The sequence below is a fragment of the Passer montanus genome, unplaced genomic scaffold (assembly GCF_014805655.1).
Source record: "Passer montanus isolate IOZ18808 unplaced genomic scaffold, ASM1480565v1 scaffold84, whole genome shotgun sequence".
NCBI classification, from domain to species: domain Eukaryota; kingdom Metazoa; phylum Chordata; class Aves; order Passeriformes; family Passeridae; genus Passer; species Passer montanus.
Genome location: NW_024373701.1, coordinates 560,135 through 581,508, shown reverse-complemented (window position 1 = coordinate 581,508; position 21,374 = coordinate 560,135). Strand labels below are relative to the sequence as shown.

At 34.5% G+C, this 21,374-nt stretch overlaps 1 protein-coding gene across 3 annotated transcripts in view; it reads left to right on the top strand.

Moving 5' to 3' along the window:
- The window catches only part of LINGO2 (leucine rich repeat and Ig domain containing 2), a 476,779-nt gene that overhangs the window by 157,971 nt on the left and 297,434 nt on the right, over positions 1-21,374 (top strand). For 2 of the 3 annotated variants that reach the window (XM_039733190.1, XM_039733191.1), the window contains exon 2: positions 5,561-5,640. The gene's annotated coding sequence lies outside the window, so the exon portion shown is untranslated. Of the gene's footprint in view, positions 1-2,977; positions 3,024-5,560; positions 5,641-21,374 lie in introns of those variants that run through there. The other variant, XM_039733192.1, reaches the window with a different exon arrangement.

Genomic DNA, 21,374 nt, shown 5'->3' with positions numbered 1-21,374 from the left:
ATATTGATTAGATAGTAACAAAACTGCCTTCTGGTTTTCAAGATACATGTAAGTTAATTTTGACAGGTGGCTGTAAACCTGAGGAAATCTCTAGAGCTAGGGAGAGGAATCAAACTAACACTTTTATTGTATTTACAAAGGAATGCTCTTGATGGTAAAGAGAACAAACACTGAAAGGCGAGAATCAAGCAATTATGATTTTTTCAGGCAACACTGTGAAGTTTGTCATATAGAGAAGGTTTTTTTGTGTTCTTGATAGTTTTGAATTTTGTTTGCAACAGTTCAATAGTGACCAAACATTGTGACTTTCACTGGAAAGTTATCAAATTTTCAAAATTATAGAAAATAAATATTTGGAAGTAATGACTTTACAGAGACAACAAACTTCTTTACATCACTTTTGTCGGTAATGACAATTAAACATTAGACTTAGTAAGCTTTCATTTGTAACTGAAGGTTATATGATGATGAAAAATTAAGATAATGACAGTATTTAGTAGTTTTATTTCACAATGCCTCAATATTTTGATTTTGATCAAAAGCATCAATAAATTTATATGGGCTTTTTGGAAAAGAAATGAGATATTTTTGCTTCAAAGATCTAAAACTGATTTGTTTTCAAAAATCTCATTCATAATCATTAAAAGAGGAACTGTAGTTACTGATGATTATATAAATCTTGAGGATATTTAAAAAGTGAGGCTTTGACCTTTTTTCAGTTTTATCTTGATGTTGAACCTAAAAATATTGCCTTTGTTCACTTTTGATCACTTCTGATACCTGAAATAAAGTGATGAGGGATGTATATTTTAAGTCAGATGATTAAATATGAACCAAAAAGTATATCCAGTTTGTATTGTTTAAATTTTAGAAATTATTGAAAATAACGTTGAAGACGATGGGTTTTCAAGAGCATATTACCCACTGCCCTCTCCCAGTGATGCTTTCTGGCTGTATATGTGTGATTTCTGGTAGGTATTCACATTTGCTTCACAATGACAGAAATATTGGAGGTTCCACAGCTCCCATAGACACTTTATTTCAGTGCTAAAGCATCCTTAGGGGTTTTCCATTGAAATTTGATCTATTTTTCTGCAGTTTAAACTCAATATTTCTATCTGTGTCAGCTTTAAGAGCTGATTTTGCTATTACCAGTATTTTCTTGTTTAGGATGCTAAAGTTCATATCTACAGAGAATAGTATGTCTTTGACTCCAAATAGGAGGCTGTGGATATTTCAGTGTAATGTCTGCCCTCACAAAGCTACACTTCTTCTGTGTCTCTCTGCAACTTCTTTCATCTGGGGAGCATGGAATGGAGACAGGAAAATAAACAGGAACCTGTAAGTTAAAGTGGTCTGGCGCAACTTACTATCTGTACTGAAAGCAGCAATGTTTGGAAGAGTTTAGCTACTCATTCCTAATGCTGATTCTCAAAGGTCTTGTTTGAAGGCCTCGGTGTGCAGCAGATATTTTTAATTAATTTTTTCAATACCAAGTCTCAGATATTTTCTTTCAGAGAAAATGTGATGATATCTTTGTCCCACGGTTTACTTTTTTATTAGCTAGTTTGTTTAGGTTTTAGGTTTCAAAGAAAATTCTCTCTGAGCTTAATACTTATGTACTGTAAGAAATGTAAAAATGTATTGCATTAAAAATTTTAAAAAACCCCAAAAAACAACAGAAAACGCCAAACCAAACCAAGCCAAAACCCCCCCCAAAAAAAGGAAAGAAAGAAAAAAAACCCAAACTGAACAAAAATCCATTCCTGGCTTAAGTTTATGAGAAAATTTTTTATCTTCAAATCATTAAGGCTTGAAAAGAAACATACTTTATAAGGTAATGTTTTGAACTATGGCAGATTCAAAAACAAGCTATTCCTCTCCTCAGTGTATGTTAGTTAACAGCTCTTTGGAATTCTGTAAAAAATCCTGAACTGTGATTTAATCTAAAGAAAAATATGGTCAGTACCCTTACAAAATTCTATTGTATAAAAAATTATTTTTTCATGCTTTTATTTATATATACACTTAGTTCATTATCTTTTCAAGATACAGATCTGGAGAGTTTTCTTTCTTCTGGTGTAGGTCATCTTTCTGTAAATCTGACACATTTCTTTTTCTGAAGTTTAAGCAGTCATTTCTTGGTTGTATTTCGACATTTAGCTCTGTGGCATTTAATTTTTTCAATGTAGGTCAAGGTAGATCACATGACTCATTTTCATGATGCTCATATTTATTGTCTGATCTTAGGACAAGATTGTCTTTGTACATTTCACATGTTTGGCATGCGGCTCAAAAAAACCCAATGAAAACTTTAATGTTTGCAGGCTGTCTCTGTGTAGTATGGTTTACTGACTTCTCATTTTGGTAACTGCTGATTTTGGTATTGTTACATTCTCACTGTGATTTTAGTGACAGTTTTCTCTTCCATAAAGCAGCATCTTAATTAAGGCTACGCATGCACTGTTGCAATAGACAAAATTAGGTAAAATATTCCAGAGTTATTGGAGGGGAACTCTTGCAGATAATTTTTCCTTCAAAAATCTAGGATAATCAGCATCTGAGGCAAAATGCTCTGTTTTCCATGCACAGACTATGAATGAAAGTATAATTTAGTTCATTTTGGATTTTTATTCTGATAGGTATTATAAAACACCATCTGGCTTTTTAGCACTGCTAAAGATTGTGTAGAAAATTGTGGCATCTCCTCCTTCTTATTTGTCTATAAGTATTTTCTATTTTTCATCTCTTCCATTCACATAATACTTATCTTTAAGATTTTTCTTGACAACTAAGCTGATGCTCTCATAAACCAGCTCTCTAGGAGTCCCAGATCTTATATCTGAGGGGAACACAATGCTTTTTTTTTCCAATATTATTGCCTTTTTTCCCCGTGTGTACATGCACTGGCGCTGACTATCTTCTTTTATTTCCACAGCTGGTTATTAAGCTTGTGTGTTTCCCCAACATCTGCTCTGTACCACCTAAAGAGCAGCTTGGGGCCAAGAGCAGCTTGTTTTAAGGTGAGATACTAGTGTTATTTTGCAGCTGGGAAAACTGATTAGCTACTCTGTGTCTCACCTATTAAGCAATCACTTATCTCTGAAGGAACTATTTCTTGCTGCAGAAAAATTTATCTTCTTTGCTAGCTTCTTGTTGAATTCCCACGGGGGTCTTAATAACAACAACCCTCTAGTCCTCTCCTTGAGTTTTACACTCTCACTTGAGTTTTACACTCAAAAATAATTAAGTAATGAGATGGAAATGTTATGAACATTTTGGTTATCAACAGTTTGACCCTTGGTCTCCTCTAATGATGTTGATACTTCATTTTGGTGCTACATTTTGGTGAGGAGAGAAATCACAGAATCTGGAATGGTTCCAGGTGGAAGCACCATCTGGTCCAGTGGGTCATCTGGTCCAATGTCCCTGCTCAAGCAGGGTCATCCCAAAGCACATGGCACAGGATTTCATCTAGACAGTTTTTTAATATCTCCAGTGAGAGAGACTCTGCGCCCTCTCTGGACCATCTGTTCCAGTGTTCGGTCAGACACACAGGAAAGAAGTTCTTCCTCATATTCACGTGAAACTTCCTGAGCATTTGTTTCTTCCTGTTTAGATATGATATCTAAATATCCTTTGAAGGTTAGTTTGAATATAAAAGAGGTTTCAGAGTTTAATTCTCTCAGCCTCCAAAAGCTCATGCTGACCTTTGTTTTCGTTTTATTGTGTGTCCAACCAAAGGTGAAGGCAAACAACTATAATATTTAAAATATTTCCCTTTGGCTTCAGCATAAACAAAATTTTTAAAAAATTTAGATACATGATTAATTTTCTTATTTGTGGAGTTTCTGTGGTTTTTTGGGGTTTTTTGTTGGTTTTTTGTGTTTTTTTTTGTTTTGTTTTGTTTTTGGTTTTGTTGTTTTTGTTTTTGTTGTTGTTTTTCTGTGTTTGGGATTGTTTAAATTATTTAGGTTTTTTGGGTTTTTTTCCCTTCTGATTCCTTTAGATTGTGTGTTAATTCTGAGAAGAATTCAAATACAAAAAAATGTAAAATCAATAAATAGTTATACCTCTCTAGGAAGAGAAAACCTGAAAAAGTATTGCTGTGAGTTTAAAAAAAATTTCCATTTTGTCTGAAAATTATATATATACTAGGGAGATATTAGAGAATTGATGTAAATATCATGCCAAAACTACAGCTTTAGTGAACATGCAACCCAGCTTCTTCTCTAGGGAAATATTTGTGTTTAGTGGAGACAGTACCAGACCCTGGAGTACTGACAGTTCATTGCTGTCTTTCAAGACAGCAATGCAAATTGCATAAATTGCATAAATTCCTTATGTTACAGATGTACTCTGCAGTTCAGCTACTAGTCCATTTACTTTGTTAGTTATAAACCACAAAGTAAAATATAAAATCATTGAATTAGCTCACATATTTATATACCACATAACAAGCTGGTTGAATGAGAGTTAAATAAAATATATTTTATCATTACCTTTGCCTTTACTTGTGATATCTAATCTTTACTGTAACTGCTGTATATTTGTATTATATCCTAGGAATAGAAATAATTTTAAATAATAGTCTTATTTTTTATATGATATTTTGTGTGTAAGCTCTTATTAAGAATTGATATGTATAAATGTAAACTTATATGAATAATTTTAATGGTTTTGTAGTTTTTTTCCATATATATTCAATTTACAAAATAACCTGAATTAGATCATAAAATGCTTTATGTAGACATGTAGGGTCACCTTTTTCAGGTATTGGGAAAGGTCTTGGCATAGTAATTTGTATATGGAAGAAGAGGAATAATTTTATTATTTTGATTGGTTTTTTTTTAAAAGCTTGTGTGAAACATGCTCATCAAAAGTGTTTATGGCATTTTTCACATTAATTTTGAAATAGCACAGTCTTTATTAGTCATTGGTATCATTATTCTTTCAGGCATTTTCTGGTCCTGACACATATGTGATTCAGAACTTTTCTCAATTCCTCAGCCTTCACAGTGTAAGACAGGTGTTTCTTCATCTGTCCATTTAAAATAAATGGAAAGTTCAGATTTTAATTCAATATGGCAGAAATTCTAAAACCATCCTTTCTAGAGTTGGAGACATGGATGAAGAAATCTGTGGAGGTGCCAAGTTCTATCGCCATGAGAGAAAAACAGTTAATCCTACTGTTGAAGTGCCTTTCGTTTTCCTTTGCCTCTACTTGGGTTTAATGCTTTGTCAGTTTCACCTTCAGATCCTCCAGTAAATGCCTCTCTGTCCTACCGCAGGCAGCACAGCTCCCCATGAGTGCCAAAGAATGTATTCTATTTTTTGGCGTTGAGGTTATTATAAGGAGGTTTCAATTGCCTCTAACTCTGTTTACCTTAACAGACACATTTATGGCTCTGACAATCTTTTTCTTTTTGGACAGGAGCTAAATATCATTTGAAAATGTCTCAAGGCGTTTTCATTGAGAACATAACCATTTCAAAAATCTCGGTACAACTGATGACTAAATAAATTTTATTCTTTTTCTTTTTTTTTTTTTTTAACCTAGTAAGTGAGCAGTGGACCTGGAAAACTTGGCAGAAAACTCTTTTTCTTTCCTGCTCGTATCTATGGAACCTGGTTTGCAAGGTAAATGTTCCATTTTAATTGACTGTAATTCTATGCTGTTAAAATTTTAAATGTCTAGAATTATCTTATAGTACCTCTAAGTTTTAAAGAAAACACCCTTGCTTAGTGTTTAATCTACACTTTTAGCAGTGAATTGTATTAGAATACTCTTACAACCTAAAATAAATGCTATTTGTTCCTTTGTATTTATTAACAAACAAACCTCACTCTCAGGAAGAAAGGAAAAGCATGACAAGACCTAAGTTATTTTTGAGTTTCTGGGTTATTTCAACTCTATTTCCATCAATCAGAGTGAAAAAAATCTAGATTAATGTGAATGCATTTATTATGTATTTTCTGTAGTCTGTGTTTATTGGGAATGCGGTGTTTATTTGTGACTTTATTAGAAGGAAGACTGAAGGTAATTATTGAGACCCCTGTCCTATGTTTGCAATTTTCATTGCTATGTAGTTTTTAAAATAAAAGATTCTTATTCCTGCTCTAAAACATAGCTTTTAATAGTGATATCTGAAAGGTAATTATGTTCTATATTTGGAAAATGTAGTTTTCTAGAGTTCCAAATACCTCAGGGAAGCTGGCTTATTTTGTTATCATGATTTTATTTTAATTAATTACTGTGGAAGGCTGCTGTTTCTACCAGGAAAATTATGTTACCAAGAAAATATTAACCTGAATACCTTCCTCAGCTTTTGCTAAGGGTCTAGGCTTAATATTACTGTTTGCTTTGACACTTTTCTTGTCCCATCCCTGAATTATATGATTGAAGTTATGTTAATTGTCTTTAGGAAAGAACTTTCTTCTCTAATATTTTTGCCATTGAAAAGGCCATTTTTGCTATTTTAGACATGGTGAAAGAAAGTTTTCAAAATATGTCCTCTAATATATGGTAAAGAATTCAACAACAAGCTATGCAACAGCCACTCCATATTTCTGCTGGGGAAAAGAATTACCCCCTCTCGACAGAAGTGCCACTAGGAGTACGTGTATGTTCAAGGGGGAAAATTGGGCTTTTTGAAAAACAAAATCAGCAGCTTTCCCAGCACCTGGAACAAGGGACTGAGTGTTCTACTCTTCAGTATTTGGTTAACGAGCTGATCCCCAAGGCTGGGCATTTTAATATATTGTATTTTTTAAGAAGGGAGAGGAAAGAAAAGTGACTTAACTTTTGCTTGAGTGAAACCTGCTGTGAGATGGTGGGTGGTGATTATGAAAGAAAAGTAGTAGCATTTCTTTCTGGGCTCCTTCTAAGGATGGAAGATATTAAAAAAAAATATATGTCTGGCCAGTCTCTTTTAAATACTAGAAATGGCAGAAAATTTCCAGTTTTTAGGAAGAGCCCAGACACAATGATTTCGCATGCAGATAGTTAGACATTTTACAATCAGATTTGTGGAAAAAAAAAAATACTGGGTGCATTTCAAAGTGGTTCTGGTGCAATTCTCCAAATGTCATGTTGTACACAGGTTTCTTGAATTCTTTCTATCTTGACTTTACAAAGCCAGCAAAAGTGGGAAAAACACTAGCAATCAGAAGTCTGATGGCTAAAGCTATCATTTTACACGGGTTTAACCACAATTTCCATGATTATGTTTCATTGTGTTTAATGGAAATTTAAGAATGTACCTAAACACTTGCAGAATTGGGATGTATTTGGATGAATTACAGAAAAAGAACTGAAAGTGAAAACAATCAGTAGAATTTTCAAAGCATCTCTAGGTGACATAGAAGCAGAGCTAAGATACTCTTTCTGCATTATATATTTTGTAGCTTATGTGAGACACAAGTCACAAAAAATAATATGTTTTTAAGTATTTGGCAAAGAGCATTTAATTTTTTTTTTCCAAACTAATGTTATGTCTTTTTATGCATAATGACCACATCTGACTTACTGGCTTTCATTTGACTGTATGTGTAACCAAATCTGAAAGTGCCATTGATTCTAATGACTTATGTGCAATTTTTGGTATTGGCATTTCAATACCAAAACACCAATAGTCAATTTGGAGTTAGCAATAAGTCACTGTCAGTAAGAATAGACTAATACATCTTTATGATAATGAGCTTGTATGGGGTAATGAGATGTTTTTAATCAAACAAAAGGGTAGGTTCAGAGTTGTAATTTGAAATTCTATTTTCAAAAAGGTTTGAGGAACTATTAGAAGTAAATTTTCTTTCATTCTGTCTTTTGTTTTCATCCCTCTGAAAAGATTCATTACTGCCTATTCAACTTGTTTTCCTAACATTCTTGTGGTGAATTGGGGATGCACAGTGCATAACATCTGTGAATTTCCATGAAATGAGGCTGTGAAAGTTTCCTCTATGCTTTCCATTTGATGTTAGAAACCTCCATGAGTAGGTTTTAGGCATCTCAAGGATGTTTCTGTCTTTAATGATCTAGATTATACATAATGTTGTAAAGCATTATGTACAAATAGGTGTAATGACTCTTACCATTTCAGAAAAAAAAGAAGGGGGGAAAGAAACAGTTATTTCATACATGCATGTTAATACACATGTATTTCTTTTCAAAAGAGGAGTATTCGATAAACCGAAATTTTTCATGTGTGTAAATATTATCCATTTTTGTGCCCGGGACATTTTAAGTAAAGTAAAACTAGATGAGAGGTGGTGTTGATAGTATGATTTTGCAGGTAGATTAACTTAGTTTCTTTCCCTAGTTGGCCAACACTACCGTAAGAACTGATTTTTCCTTCCAACCCTCAATTTCAGCCTACCAGTGCGATAGATTATTTTTATGTTACCAGAAGTATCTGAATTTTGGATCAGTGCAGTACTTGTATAAAAATAATTTACTATCTATTCCAAAATATTCTATATTGACTCATATTTCTAATACTTAAATTTCTACATTTCTTCAGTAAATGCCCTGAATTTGATGGATTAGTGCCTACATATTGAGGAAAATATATGGCTCTAGAACACTCCTAGAGCAGAACACAAAAAGTTCTGGATGATTGTATTTTTTTTTCCTGCTCTTTAACCTACAAATCTATGTTATTAAAAGTACTTATCCAGGCATTAAGTAATAAAATTAGTTAAGGTTTCTCATAGTTCTCAGTGTTACAAGATCTGCATGCCCGAAAATAAGCAAAGGCTATCATAATGCTTTGCTTTTGAGACCAGAAGTTGCTATTCTTCAACTGTAAAGAATAATTGGAATAGTTGTGCTGAAATTACTAAAAAAGGCATGTGTGCTGTTATGTGAATAAAAGAGAGTACATTCCCTCGGGTTTAAAACATTTATTTTAATCCACATGCTCAAATAATCTCTGATAATTCAGTCTAGTACCTTCAAAAGTACGCAGGTGACTTCAGACAGACAGATTATACAGTTAGAAGGGGGCTGATATTCACTACATTTTGACCATTTCTTTCATGAAATTCAGGCTTCTTCTAAATTCAAAATCCACACCCAAAAAGTCGCTTAGAGACATCTTTGCTTACACTGGAGGTGCAAGACCAGATGATTCTTGAAATTGCTAGAATAAATTAAAACAAACCATTTCAGTTTTCTTTAGGTGTATTCTTGTGCTGTTATGTATGCAGTCACCTGCATACTTTGACTTGTATAGGGAGTTATTCTCCAAGTTACACTTGGACTTTAAATAAGTGTTGGGATTTATTTGAGAGTACTTAAGTTTACTGAGTCTTGATTTTCCAGATAAAAGTCAGAAATATGCTTTAGACGATGGACTTTAGGCATCCACATTCCAATATAATCAACAGATGTTTAAAACTGTTTAAATACAGTAAACAACCACTTTCTTTGGAGTGACATATGGTTCATCTAGTGAAGATGTTCCAGTTTCTTCCCTGGTCTCTCCAAATATCAAGTGATGTCTACATTTGCAGGGTACTAGAATTGCTGGTTGGAAACTAAAAACTTAACCTTAGTATTCTTTGTTTTAGAGAAGTCAAGCGAAGATGAACAAAGATCTTAGAGAAGCAATCTGCCAGAAAAAGTAAAGTTACAATCCACAAATATAAATATTTTTTTCTTTATTCCTGAAAATGTAGCAAAGCTTTGTTATTCAACTATTCTGAAGACACTTCCTATGTTTTGCAGAAGGTAAAGACGTTAAGAAAAGCTAGAAGATCTGTTGTCACCTCTTAGTATCAATGTCAATATGTTTCCATGTTCTGTCTTAAGAGAGAAATACCATTTTAGATGGTGTATCTTGGTTGAAACAGTTAATTCAGTCCTTCCTGATTTTCCTTCATGCTTCGCTCACAATCATAATGTGCATCCTTAAATCTTTGTCATTTACATTTTTATCATTGTAGCCCAATATTTGGAATTTTGAAATGAGAGCTCAGCACAGAAAAATCCTGTTGCTGCATTTCATTAATCAGAAGTTATATGAACAGAAAAAAAAGCAATAACTTTGTGTACTATTTCTGCCAATACAATGGTTACACCAGAGCTAAATTAAAAGATAAAAGGAGACTTTAGCAAAATAATATATATGTAACTCTCCAAAACTGAACCAAGTCAGATGGTCTATTCTGACTTTGGAAGAAGAACTTGCATGATCAAATAGTGGTCTTCACTTCCTGTCTGGCAAAAGCCAAACCAAACCAAACAAAACCATGCCCATGATAATCTTAAATGTCCCTTCCAATCTAGGCCCCTCTATGATTCTGTGATTAAAAAAAAAATCTGTTATATAACAGCAGCCCACTGACATACAGATTTTTAATAACTGTATAGTTGACCACAGTTTAACACCTTATATTCGTTTACATAATGTCTATTTTTAATGTGGCTGTGGTTTCTGGTAAACTATTTTCAGTACCACTAGAGATTGTACAGAAGCTTTTGGCATGAACATTAGGTCTCAATATTGAAAAACAAGTTTCAGAGCTTTATTTCATCCTTGTTTACTACATCACTATGAATGTATTCTATCCTTAGACTAGAAAATCAGAGCACTACACCTTTAAGTCTAATCATGGAGGCCAGTGCCTTCTGCCTCACTTTAGTCACATAGAGTGGACTTTTTGCCATGGAGTGCTCAATAACATGAGACCTCATGCCTGAAAGCCCAAGAACTCAGGATGCTGAAAAACTACATTCAAGTGAGAGACAGTGAGGACCTCTACCAGCTCCCTGGGAAAGCTTTGCCTCAAATCTAGTAAAAATCCCTTGAGTGTGCAAGGAAGAACAGGTGACCTAGATGTGTGAATGAGAATGACTGTAGGTCAGTAGAACTTTCAAGTAATACAATGTGACATGTCTTGAGAAAGCATTTAAAGAGAGAGGCCACAAAGCACAGTTCTTGACCTCTCTGGAACATGAAAAAGGAGTTAAGGGTATTCAAAATGTAGAAAATTGTATTTTACATAATTGTCCTTTGGAAGTGTTGTCCCTGTAAATATTAGAACAGAAAATTCCAATGTCATCACATTGTTATGCTTAAAACCATGAAGAGTGAGGAGTGAATCTGGAATAATAAAAAAATAGATAATCTCCACAAAATATAAGTATTTTAATGAAAATTTAGAGGTAAAGAAGCATCATCTTCCTTTCTTTATAGAAGGCTCAGAAAAAGAGTGTCTTCAAATTTCAGAGAGGATCATCAAGGTTTTGTCAAGACTACTCTTGCATTTGTTAGTTTATTTAGGTAGAGTTCCTGTTTTGTCTCTGAAGCATACTGACACTGCTTGCAAGCCATTATTTGAACTCCAGTTCAGTAAGTATGCAGAAGAAATCAGTGCAATTTTTTTTTCACACATAAAGCTGTTTCTGCTTGTGAAAATGTAAAAATATGAGTATACATTTGAAATCTTTCTGTAATCATTTCTCTACAAAATTTGGTGCTCTAATGGGAAAAAATAATTTGGAAACAATGGCACAAAATCAGAACAGATTAAATTTAAAGATTCCAGTGAAAGGAGAGCTCTCATGCCATTTATTTAAATGTATTCACTCTAAAAATCATCATTATATTAAACAGAAAGCAGTCACCATTTCAATTCATTGATGTCATGTTAGCCTAGAAGATCAGTGCCTCTGTTGGACAAAAAGGTTTGTCTGGAAGATGGGGTGGATAGAGAAGAGGTAGTAAACCAAGAACTCTGTTATTTTAGTTTTCCTTTGAACACTGGGGTTTTGGAATGGGATGATCTTTAAGGACCCTTCCAAATGAAGTTTTTCTGTGATTCTGTGATTGCAACGATGATGCCTTTCAGAATCAAAGATTCATCATTATGGGACCAAGCAGGCTATTTCTTCAGTATTCATGCATATATAAAAATTTGCCCTTTTCATTAAAGTCAAATTTGTCATGAAAATTAAAGGTCATTTCCTAAACTAATCTAAGTCATGTTATCGCTGAAGTTATATTAATTTACAAGAAATTATGATTACCCTTAGACTTGTTTTGGAAATTCTCCTGACTCTATGTTGAAGTTCATGGAGGAAATATTTTAGAATACTTTTGATGAAAGACTTTATAGAAGTTGCTACATTTATTCATTTGAACATTTTCAGTGTGAAGGTGTTTATGAGTTTTTTGTTACTATGACATATTTTTTAATTTTGCTCTACCTAAAAAAAGATATCAGATATCAAAAGTCAGGAGAAGCTTGTTTCATGCAGTAATATCCTTCACTTGGTATCCAGTAACGAAAAATACATCTATTAATTTCAGTCACTAAATATTAGGATTGCCTTCCCTGTGCTATCAAATCAGTAATAATTTAACAAATGTTATGAAGAAAGAGGAAAAAGAAGTGACAGCTATATTGTCCCTGCTTTAAAAATCAGTATTTACAACATCCATAGAAAGCTAACAGCTGTCTAAATTATATAAAAAGTAAAAAAAAACAACCTAAACAAAAAAAAACAAACCCCACACAGAAACAAAACAAACCCCCAAAACAAATAAAACCCCACCAAAACCAAAATCAGACTTAAACTAAATACACCAAAGCAATTTATTTTCATGCAAAAAACCCAGTAGACCTAAAATGGTATATAGTGAAGTCAATTAAAGACATACATCCTAAAATTATAGGAACATCTCACGCCTGCGTGTCTCCTAACAGCTCACAGCATACTTACAAATATTTGGTGCTATATTTTTTATTAATTATGGCAATTGAATGTAATGTTTTCTTTCAAAATCATAATTTAAAACAAGTCAGATGACTCAATTCTGTTACAACCAGACTTCCTGGGTAGTACTGATATACTGAGCCACTGCAGTTACTGGTATGGTCAACACTTCTAAAACTGCGCTTATCTTATGCACTGCCTGATTTTTCTTTTGCTTCCTTTACCCCTTTTAGTTTGAAAACCACTCTTCTTTTTAGGAAGGGTTTATTTTTTTATGATGGAATTTCCTCATTGCATCTCAGAATATCACAATTGATCACATGCAGATTTATTTGTCTAGATACTTTGTGCTATCTACAGTGTCACAATTTCCCACTTTTTCATGAACCACCTTTTAAAAGAAAGTAGCTCTTCATAATTGGACAATTGACTCCTTGTGAAGCAAGGCTGCTTTTGATAAAAACAGAACTGTGGGCATTTCTAACTTTAATCAAAAAATTTCAAGGAATCTGTAGTGTTTGAAGTATCAACTGGACCCGTAGCAACACTATAGTCAGAGAACTAGCATTGATTCAGAATTGAGTGATTTTTGGCTGGAAAGGACTTTAAAGAGCCTGTAGTTCTAGCTGCATGAGGGATGCCACTTACTAGATCAGTTTGCTCAAAACCCCATCCAACCTGACGTTGAACAATTCCAGGCATGAGGCATCCACAATTTCTCAGAGTAACCTTTTCCACACTTTTACCACCTTCACAGTAAACGATTTCTTCCTATGATAAAATCTAAACCTTCCTTCTTTCAGATTAAAGACATTACTTTTTGTCCTATCACTATGCGGCCTTGTGAAAAATCATGCATTTGTGCAATGCAATGGTAATATGATGCAGAACAGGAAAAAAAAAAATCATTAAAGCCTCAGAAGATAGTGAGATTATATTTTTTATGCTTGGATAACCCTGGGAGAAAAAAATACTTTCAACAAATCTCTGTGCAGGGCTAAAAAAGCTGCATAGAATTCTAAAATTATGTCAGTAAAGGTGAAAGTGATCAGAATTTTTAAATGGGGGCAATAGACAGAAGACAAGATATAGAGGAAATGTGGACTTAAGTTATAGTGTAAAAGAAATGCCAGTGGGGTTCTAGTGAAAGTCAATTTTGGCAAAATTGCCAAAGATGGCAGGTTGATGAACCTGAAGAGAAAAGTGAATTTCTCACAGGAAAAAATAACTTTTGAACTTTGAGTAGATACCATTCTGATTAATGCACCTGATCCACTTCCATTAAGACTCTGATTCTAACTATGCAAAATTCCTTCACATTATTTAAACTGTACAGCTGTGAAGGCTACTCCATACTTTGGGTGTGAAGAGCTTACACTTTTTAAGGTGTAAATTATGTGGTGTGATAATATTCTAGCTTCATTTAACCATCTTATAGAGCTCCTTAGCTCTACTAAGCATATTTATGGGAATTCATTTTACAAAGATGATATGCAATGTTCAGAAAAAAAAAAAAAAAAAAATTTTACTGTTGCTGTTGCTAGCAAAATGTATATTTTGTGTGTAGCAGCAGGTAGATATATAATGGTTAGCCGAACTGCATCCTGTGGAGAAAGACACATTTTCTGGGTCACTAAAAAGCCAGCTCACTCAGTTTAAGTAAAATAGTAATTGAAGGGTAGAAGATTTACTGTGGCAGTGGATTGGAGATTCTAGTTCACTTAAATAAAACACATATTTTGGTAGTCAGAAAACGATTGTTCTTCCTTTATGAGCTGGATTCTGGGTTGTTCCCCTGCTGTTTGAATTCCAGTTTTTGTCTTAAGTTCATTTTTCCCTCAGTGCATAGACAATATCAGATAGTAGTCTGCCTGTCAGTGAAACACTGTGAAGGCTGTCACGTTCTGTCTCTCATTTCTTTCCCTTCAGTTACATAAATAACAAGAACTTCAACACTGTCACTCCAGGATTATGTGAACCCTTGAACATAGCCAAGATTGCTTTGAGAGTGGCTGAGATCAGTACTGGATACTGCAAGCTCTGAGGCATTGTTTTTTTCCGGTCTCCAGCAATGAATGTATCAGCTTAATTTCAAAGCAGCTGTGAATAAAGTTGAAGTCCTCCGAAGGACTCTGCCATAGAGCTGGGTCTGCCCCGTTGGGGTCTGACTGGAGGCATTGCATTGCCTTGCCCTTATGCTCCTGTCAAACTCACCTTGGAGATTTACATGGAAGGTTGGGTTTGTACCTGTAAGCAAATGAGTGACAACCAAATGGGAACACCAGTTCCAAAAAACAACTGCCTGTAGAGACAGGTGTGAGTCTTGCCTAAAGACTGAAAACGAAAACCGTAAGTGCCATTTCACTGATCAGAGGAAGAATTTTTCCTTTTCAACAACATGAGGATTTTGCTTCCAAAATGCAGTCTTTATCTGGAGGCTGCTGCATAAGGGAAAAGGCTAAATACTTCAGAGGAAAACTCTTATAAATACTTAAGCTGACATTAGTATAAATTTTCTCTTAACTACAATGCCTAGTGTTCTCCTTCAATTAAAGTATCACACTTATCTAAAGTGTCTTACATAATCTTCTAATGATATATTTCCGGTTAAAATGCTGGGATTTTTATCTTCATTCTCAAAATAACATTGTGATACATTCAGTATACTCAATAAGAACAAAAGCTACTGGAATAAGAAGGAAAAGTTTGTGATTTCTGAAATAAGCATTTAGAATTTTGAATTAATATGTGTTGGAAAGTACTTAGATAATTTTGTTTTTAAGGACACACTTTTCCTGAGGTCTTTCAAAGTAAGCACATAGTGCTTGTGAATATATTTAATGTTTTTAAATAATTTATCCTTTCTTTTGAGGTGGTTCTCAGATCTCAAGTATACACAAAAAATGTTTAAAAAAATACAACACAAAATTACCTGGGTAATTTGTAAAATAAAGGCTTTACATTTTTGTAGTCTTTAAAGGACACAGAGGACTAGACAAGAGTAGGGCTTTTATGAGTCTTCTAACTGTGTCCTCTCTGGTGATGGGAAACGCCACTGAGGAGATAGTGTCCTGCAGAGTTTTAATCCTATATAAACTATAATTGTTGCATATATGAAAAGTAATAAAGAACTTGTTATGTTTTAAAATGACAATCCTCAGGGAAAAAAAACCAAACCCAGCCCTTCTTTTGTATATTTTCAGCTATTTTGATATCCCTGACACACACTTTTTAAAGAGCATTTACTGCAATAGACTCTTGCGGCATTTATTTACCTAGATGGTAAACAAAATAATTCAGAAGAGATCTTTCAAAAACTCAAGAGAATCTGAAAGTATTTTGAGGTAACCTTTGGTTACGTGTCACTGACATTTCTGTCTAACTAGGGAACCTCTGCTAGGGAAATCCATAGGGAAATCCATAAGGCATTTCTGGACAGTTCTGTAAGTGGTACAAAGGACTAGCTGTTCCCTTTGCAGTGATTTTGCTTCCCTTCTTCTCCCAGGTAATAAACATAAGGTGTTTATTTTTTGGTCTTCAACCTTCATTAATGCATTGTTTTGTTTAAATATTCAGGAATACTGTAACACAACTGCCAGACCTGTAGTTTAAATTATGTTACCACTATAGATTATATTATACCCTTTTTTAATGTCCATAAAGTGTCATAAAATCTGCAGACAGGACCAGTTATGTAGATAGACCTTAAACATTGTTTTTTGGTTTGTTTTTGCATTTTTTTACTTGTTGTCTTAAGTGCTGTGTGGACAGACAGAGCATGAGTAAAGGCAGAGATTCATGAAGAACTTTGAAGAACCAGTTTTGGAAAAAATTCTCTTTTTTTACAACAGGAATTCATTCTTTCGTAATTCGTGTTAGCTGAATTAATTATGCAATAACTGTCCCACCATAAAACCATCCTGGAGGTGTCACATTAATTCTTTTTATTGCAGCACAGAAATGAAAGTTAGCACTAGAAGTTTCTAAATGAAAGCTTTTAAAGTTTTCAGAAAGAAAGACAGAAAGAATTGCTCAACAAGTTTAAGCCAAATGAAATAGATCATCATTTAAAAAAATAATCTCTAGAAAAATGCTTTGTTTTAAGCATAAAACTGCTGAAGCTTGTAGACACAGAAAACAATATTTATAGTTGAAAAGAGGACTCATATTACAACTTCTTTAACATTATTTAATTCATACCTGATAGAACCATTTGGTGAAACCAAAAATGAGTTCATAATACATCTGTGTCACTGAAATTTTTTATTAGAAATGGGACAAAAAATTCCCAAGTACTGTTCCTTTGCATGAGGAAATTATTTTCACAATTAAATGAAATTAGCTTTCTCTTAGTTTGGTGTTTTGTATGTGTGCTTTTTTCAAGTAATTAACATGTATTAGTTAGCCTGGACAAAAACGTGTCTTATCTCCTATCGGACCCTTTCAAAGGCAGAATTATTGTGTTCCCTTTCTCAGATGTTCTTTATTGTTACTAATATGTGTAAAAAATGCTAGGAATAAATAATAACTATAATACTCCAAAATTTAAGTATACATTAAATTCTGGCTACTAATCTTAAAAATTAAGTGGTTGCTATGAATACTGGGCCAGATATAATGGGCTTCCTTATGAAGAATGCATTTCTTTCACTTGACAAAAAGACATTTGCAGGAATGTGGGAGACTTTGATTTGTAAAGCCAGTGTTGATAGGAATTAATAAGAACTGCCTCTCAGAAAAATAAGGACAAACAAAGAAATGTCCTGGAAGAAATATGGGAGTTCCAAAGGGAATATTTTCACAGAAGGAAAAATCTCTGGAACTGGTTATTCTTGGAATTTATTAAGTATAATTTGTATCTAGGTTGAAGAACCTACCATGAAAATGAAATGGAGTAGGATCTTTCCTTCAACAACCAGTGTACAATCTCTCAGGCAGGAAGATTTGAATAACTGCATTGGCAGTACTGAAATATTTAGCTGTTTCAGCAGCCTTATAAGGTGCACAGTAGCTGTGTTCAAAAACTGAGCAGCTCAATAAGCAGGAGCACCTTGTGAGAGCCAGGGCAGAGGTGTAGAAGGTGTTTTGGCCTGAGGATCTCATGTCTGTGCATGCAAGCACAAATGATTTCTTTGCAGCACTGTTGTACAATTGCAGTAACTCTGTATGGCAGCCAAGGTGGCTGTTTCCCTAAGGGGATCAGAGGAAGGAAGATTTCAGCCATTTCCTGTCACTTTGCGAAGCATCATTTTAGCCTGTCTTGCTAATAAATGAAGTGTAGCTTAGGGCAAAGAGACTTACCTTTCAGATACAATTTCAGTCTGAAAACTTTAGGGATCTGATTATACTTGCATATTCAGGTTTTTAATGTGATTATCAGTATTCAGTGATATTTGGCCATGTAATAGATCTGAGTGTTAGTAAGAGATTGGTAGAATGTGCTTTCACCTTCAGGATTTTTTTCCTTTTTCCTCCCTAATAATAAGAAATTTACTAGACCATCATGGTTAAGACAGAAAGGATTTTTAAAATTTTAAATTACTTTAATGAGATTAAATGAAACAAATTTTCTGAGATTACACATTAGACTGCTGAAAAAAGTACTCATAACCTCTAATCCAGCTCTCTGTTTATATAGCTGAAGAACGTCTACATGAGGGCCTTCTGAACAGAAAGCTGAAACTCTTTGGTTCCGTTTATTTTGTGTTAGAAAGTATCAAATTTCCAAGATCATGTAGTCCAATTTATCTGCCATGATCCACATCTTTCACTAGATCAAATTCCCATTCAGCCTGACTTTGAACACTTCCATGGATGAGGATATCCACAGATTCTCTGGACAACCTGTGCCAATGTTTACCACTCTCATGTAAAACATATATTCCTTATATTAAATCTACTCAAATATGCTCAAATCTCTTTCAATTTAAAATTCTTGCCCCTTTTCCTTTCCCTAAGGAACTTAAAAAAAATTACTCTGTCCTTCATACGGACTCCTTTTCAGTATTGGATGTCTGCAAGGCGGCCTTCAGGAGTGGTCTCTTCTCTAGGCCAAAACAATCCTGTCTTCTCATCTTCCTTCATAGACAAGATGTTTCAGCCCTCTGGTCATTCATGGATTATGAAGAATCATTAAATGTTCCTCTTCTGGACCTGCACTAGCAGGTCCATGTCCTTCCTGTGCTGGGATCCCAGAGCTGGGTGCAGGTTCCAGGTGGGGTCTCACCAGAACAGAGCAGAGGAGCAGAATCCCCTCCCTCCCCTGCTGCCCACGCTGCTTTGGATGCAGCCCAGGACAGGTTTGGCTTTCTGGGCTGGCAGTGCCCATGGCTGGGTCATGTCCACATTTTCATCCATCACCACTCCTGAGTCACTCTTGGCAGGGCTGCTGCCAGTTCTTTCATCCCCCTGCCTATAATGATACTGGGGGTTACCCTGACCCAGGTGCAGGACTTTGCACTTGCCTTTGTTGAATTTCAAGAGATTTCCCCTGTCAAACCTGTCAGGGTCCCTCTGAATGGGATCCCTTTCACCATCAAATCCAGTTTGTGTAGTCTGCAAACTTCCTGAGAGTGTACTCAATCCCACTATGTAATCAAGGAACATGTCTATGGCATAGTTGTCAGTATAGACCCTTGAGGGGCATCACTCATTACTGGTTTCCATCTGGACATTGAGATAATGACTATAAATTTTTTGGGTATGGCCATCCAGACAATTCCTCACCCAGTAAAACCATCCATCCATCCATCCATCCATGAATCCATCCATCCATCCATCTGTCTCTCTGTCTGTGCGTCCATCTGTCCATCCCATACCTGTCCCATTTAGTGGCAGGAATGTTTTGGAGGAGCATATCAAAGGCTTTATCAGTAAATGACAACTGTAGTTATTTCCTTGTCCACTGTTCAGTCACTCTATCACAGAAAGCAACTGTGTGAAATAGTAATCCATGTTTTGGTCTGTGAGGTCACATTGGTTGTGTCCCCTCCAGTATCCCATATGCTTCAACATACAGAGATCACACTTTCTTCCAGGAGAAACTGCACCCTACAAGGAACAGAGATGAGGCTGGCTGGTCATTCTTAGGATTCTTCTTTTTATCCTCTTATTAATTACTTACTATTATGTCAGAATTCATTTTAGGTTTACTTCTTTTATGAGAGAGGGTTTTTTTCTCATTCTTTATTCAGAAATTTAAATGTGATTTGCATAATAAGGGAATAGAAAATTATATGGTTTGTCTTAAATAATTCTGAAATGTCTTAGGTCTAAGCTCCTAGCTTATTTTCTATTATTTTGTGAAACTGTATATGAAAAAACAAAGGAAAATCCTTGGCAGAGGCTGGAATTTTCAGACAAGAATGTTGCAGTTACAAAATACGTATACAGCAAACTGCTATTACACACAGAGTAACAGCTGCTTAACATACAAGTTACCAATGATTTAAGGCAATATCCAATTGATAGTGCTCTTTCCTGTGAAGCTGCTCCATGGGCCTTGATTTTCTTGTCAAGTTCTTAAGTTTTACAGAGGAAAACACTGTAGCCATTAGCTCCACTGAAGAGTGCATACTGTAGTGTGTTTTCTCATGTTCAGGCACACCTGACCTAAGTGTCACGTACCACAATGCTTGTTTTAGGCCAGTGAGTATTTCCTTGGAAAATGTGTTCCCGTAGGGGCAGAATAGTAGTTATTGGTAGCTACTTTGTCGTCTTGCAAACACAGTGAGTTTAGGGCTGCAAGTTACTGATTTATTAATGAGCTAGTGCAAGATGTCCAATTAAAGGGGACTTACATCTGCTTTTGGGTACAGCTAGAATCATTAATGATGGCAGATATATTTCTGCCTTACAAACATGGCTGGTTTTTTCTCCTGTTTATTAAGAGCAAATTTCTAGAAAAAATTACATTCTACCTCTATACTCTGTACTGCTCTTAATTTAAATTGCTGGAGATGTGTGTCAGGATATATTCTTTTCGATCCTCTGTATCCTCTTTCATAATTTCTTTCAAATGAAGACAGGATGAATACTTTCTTTAAGAAGGAAAAAAGGATAATTTGGTTTTATGTGCATTTTTGAATAGAGGTCTTAGTAATATTTTATGAGATCTTTATTCTAACAGAAACAATTGTGAATTAATTCAGGTCAATTACCTTTTTTAAAATATCAATAAAAATTTAAAAAATACATTATTCATTTATTAAGAAAGCCCCCTTCTCCTGAACAAGATGAGACATTTGAGAAAACAGACACTACCTGAATTTTCAATGAATGGGTATTTTCTTCTAAAAGCATTTGTTTATGCAATATCTCACTGGCTTTGTTTGTACAGATTAATGACACGGTATTAGACTTAGATCATGTAAAACACACAAGCCTTTCTTAATAAGAAGTTCATAAATATAAAAATCAACTGTAAACTCAAATCTTTTAGTTTGGTTGGAGTTTTTTTTCTTTTAATTCTTCCCTACATTAATCTTACTGTTAACAATTATCAACAATTGTTGGTAAATTATGTATATGATAACGGAACACAAATGATCCACACAGTTCTAATGGTTGTAAACAGCTGCTACTGGACACCTTTTTTGGAAAAGCAGCATAAAAACTATTAAAAAACCCAGAAAGATAAAATTCACCTAGAAGA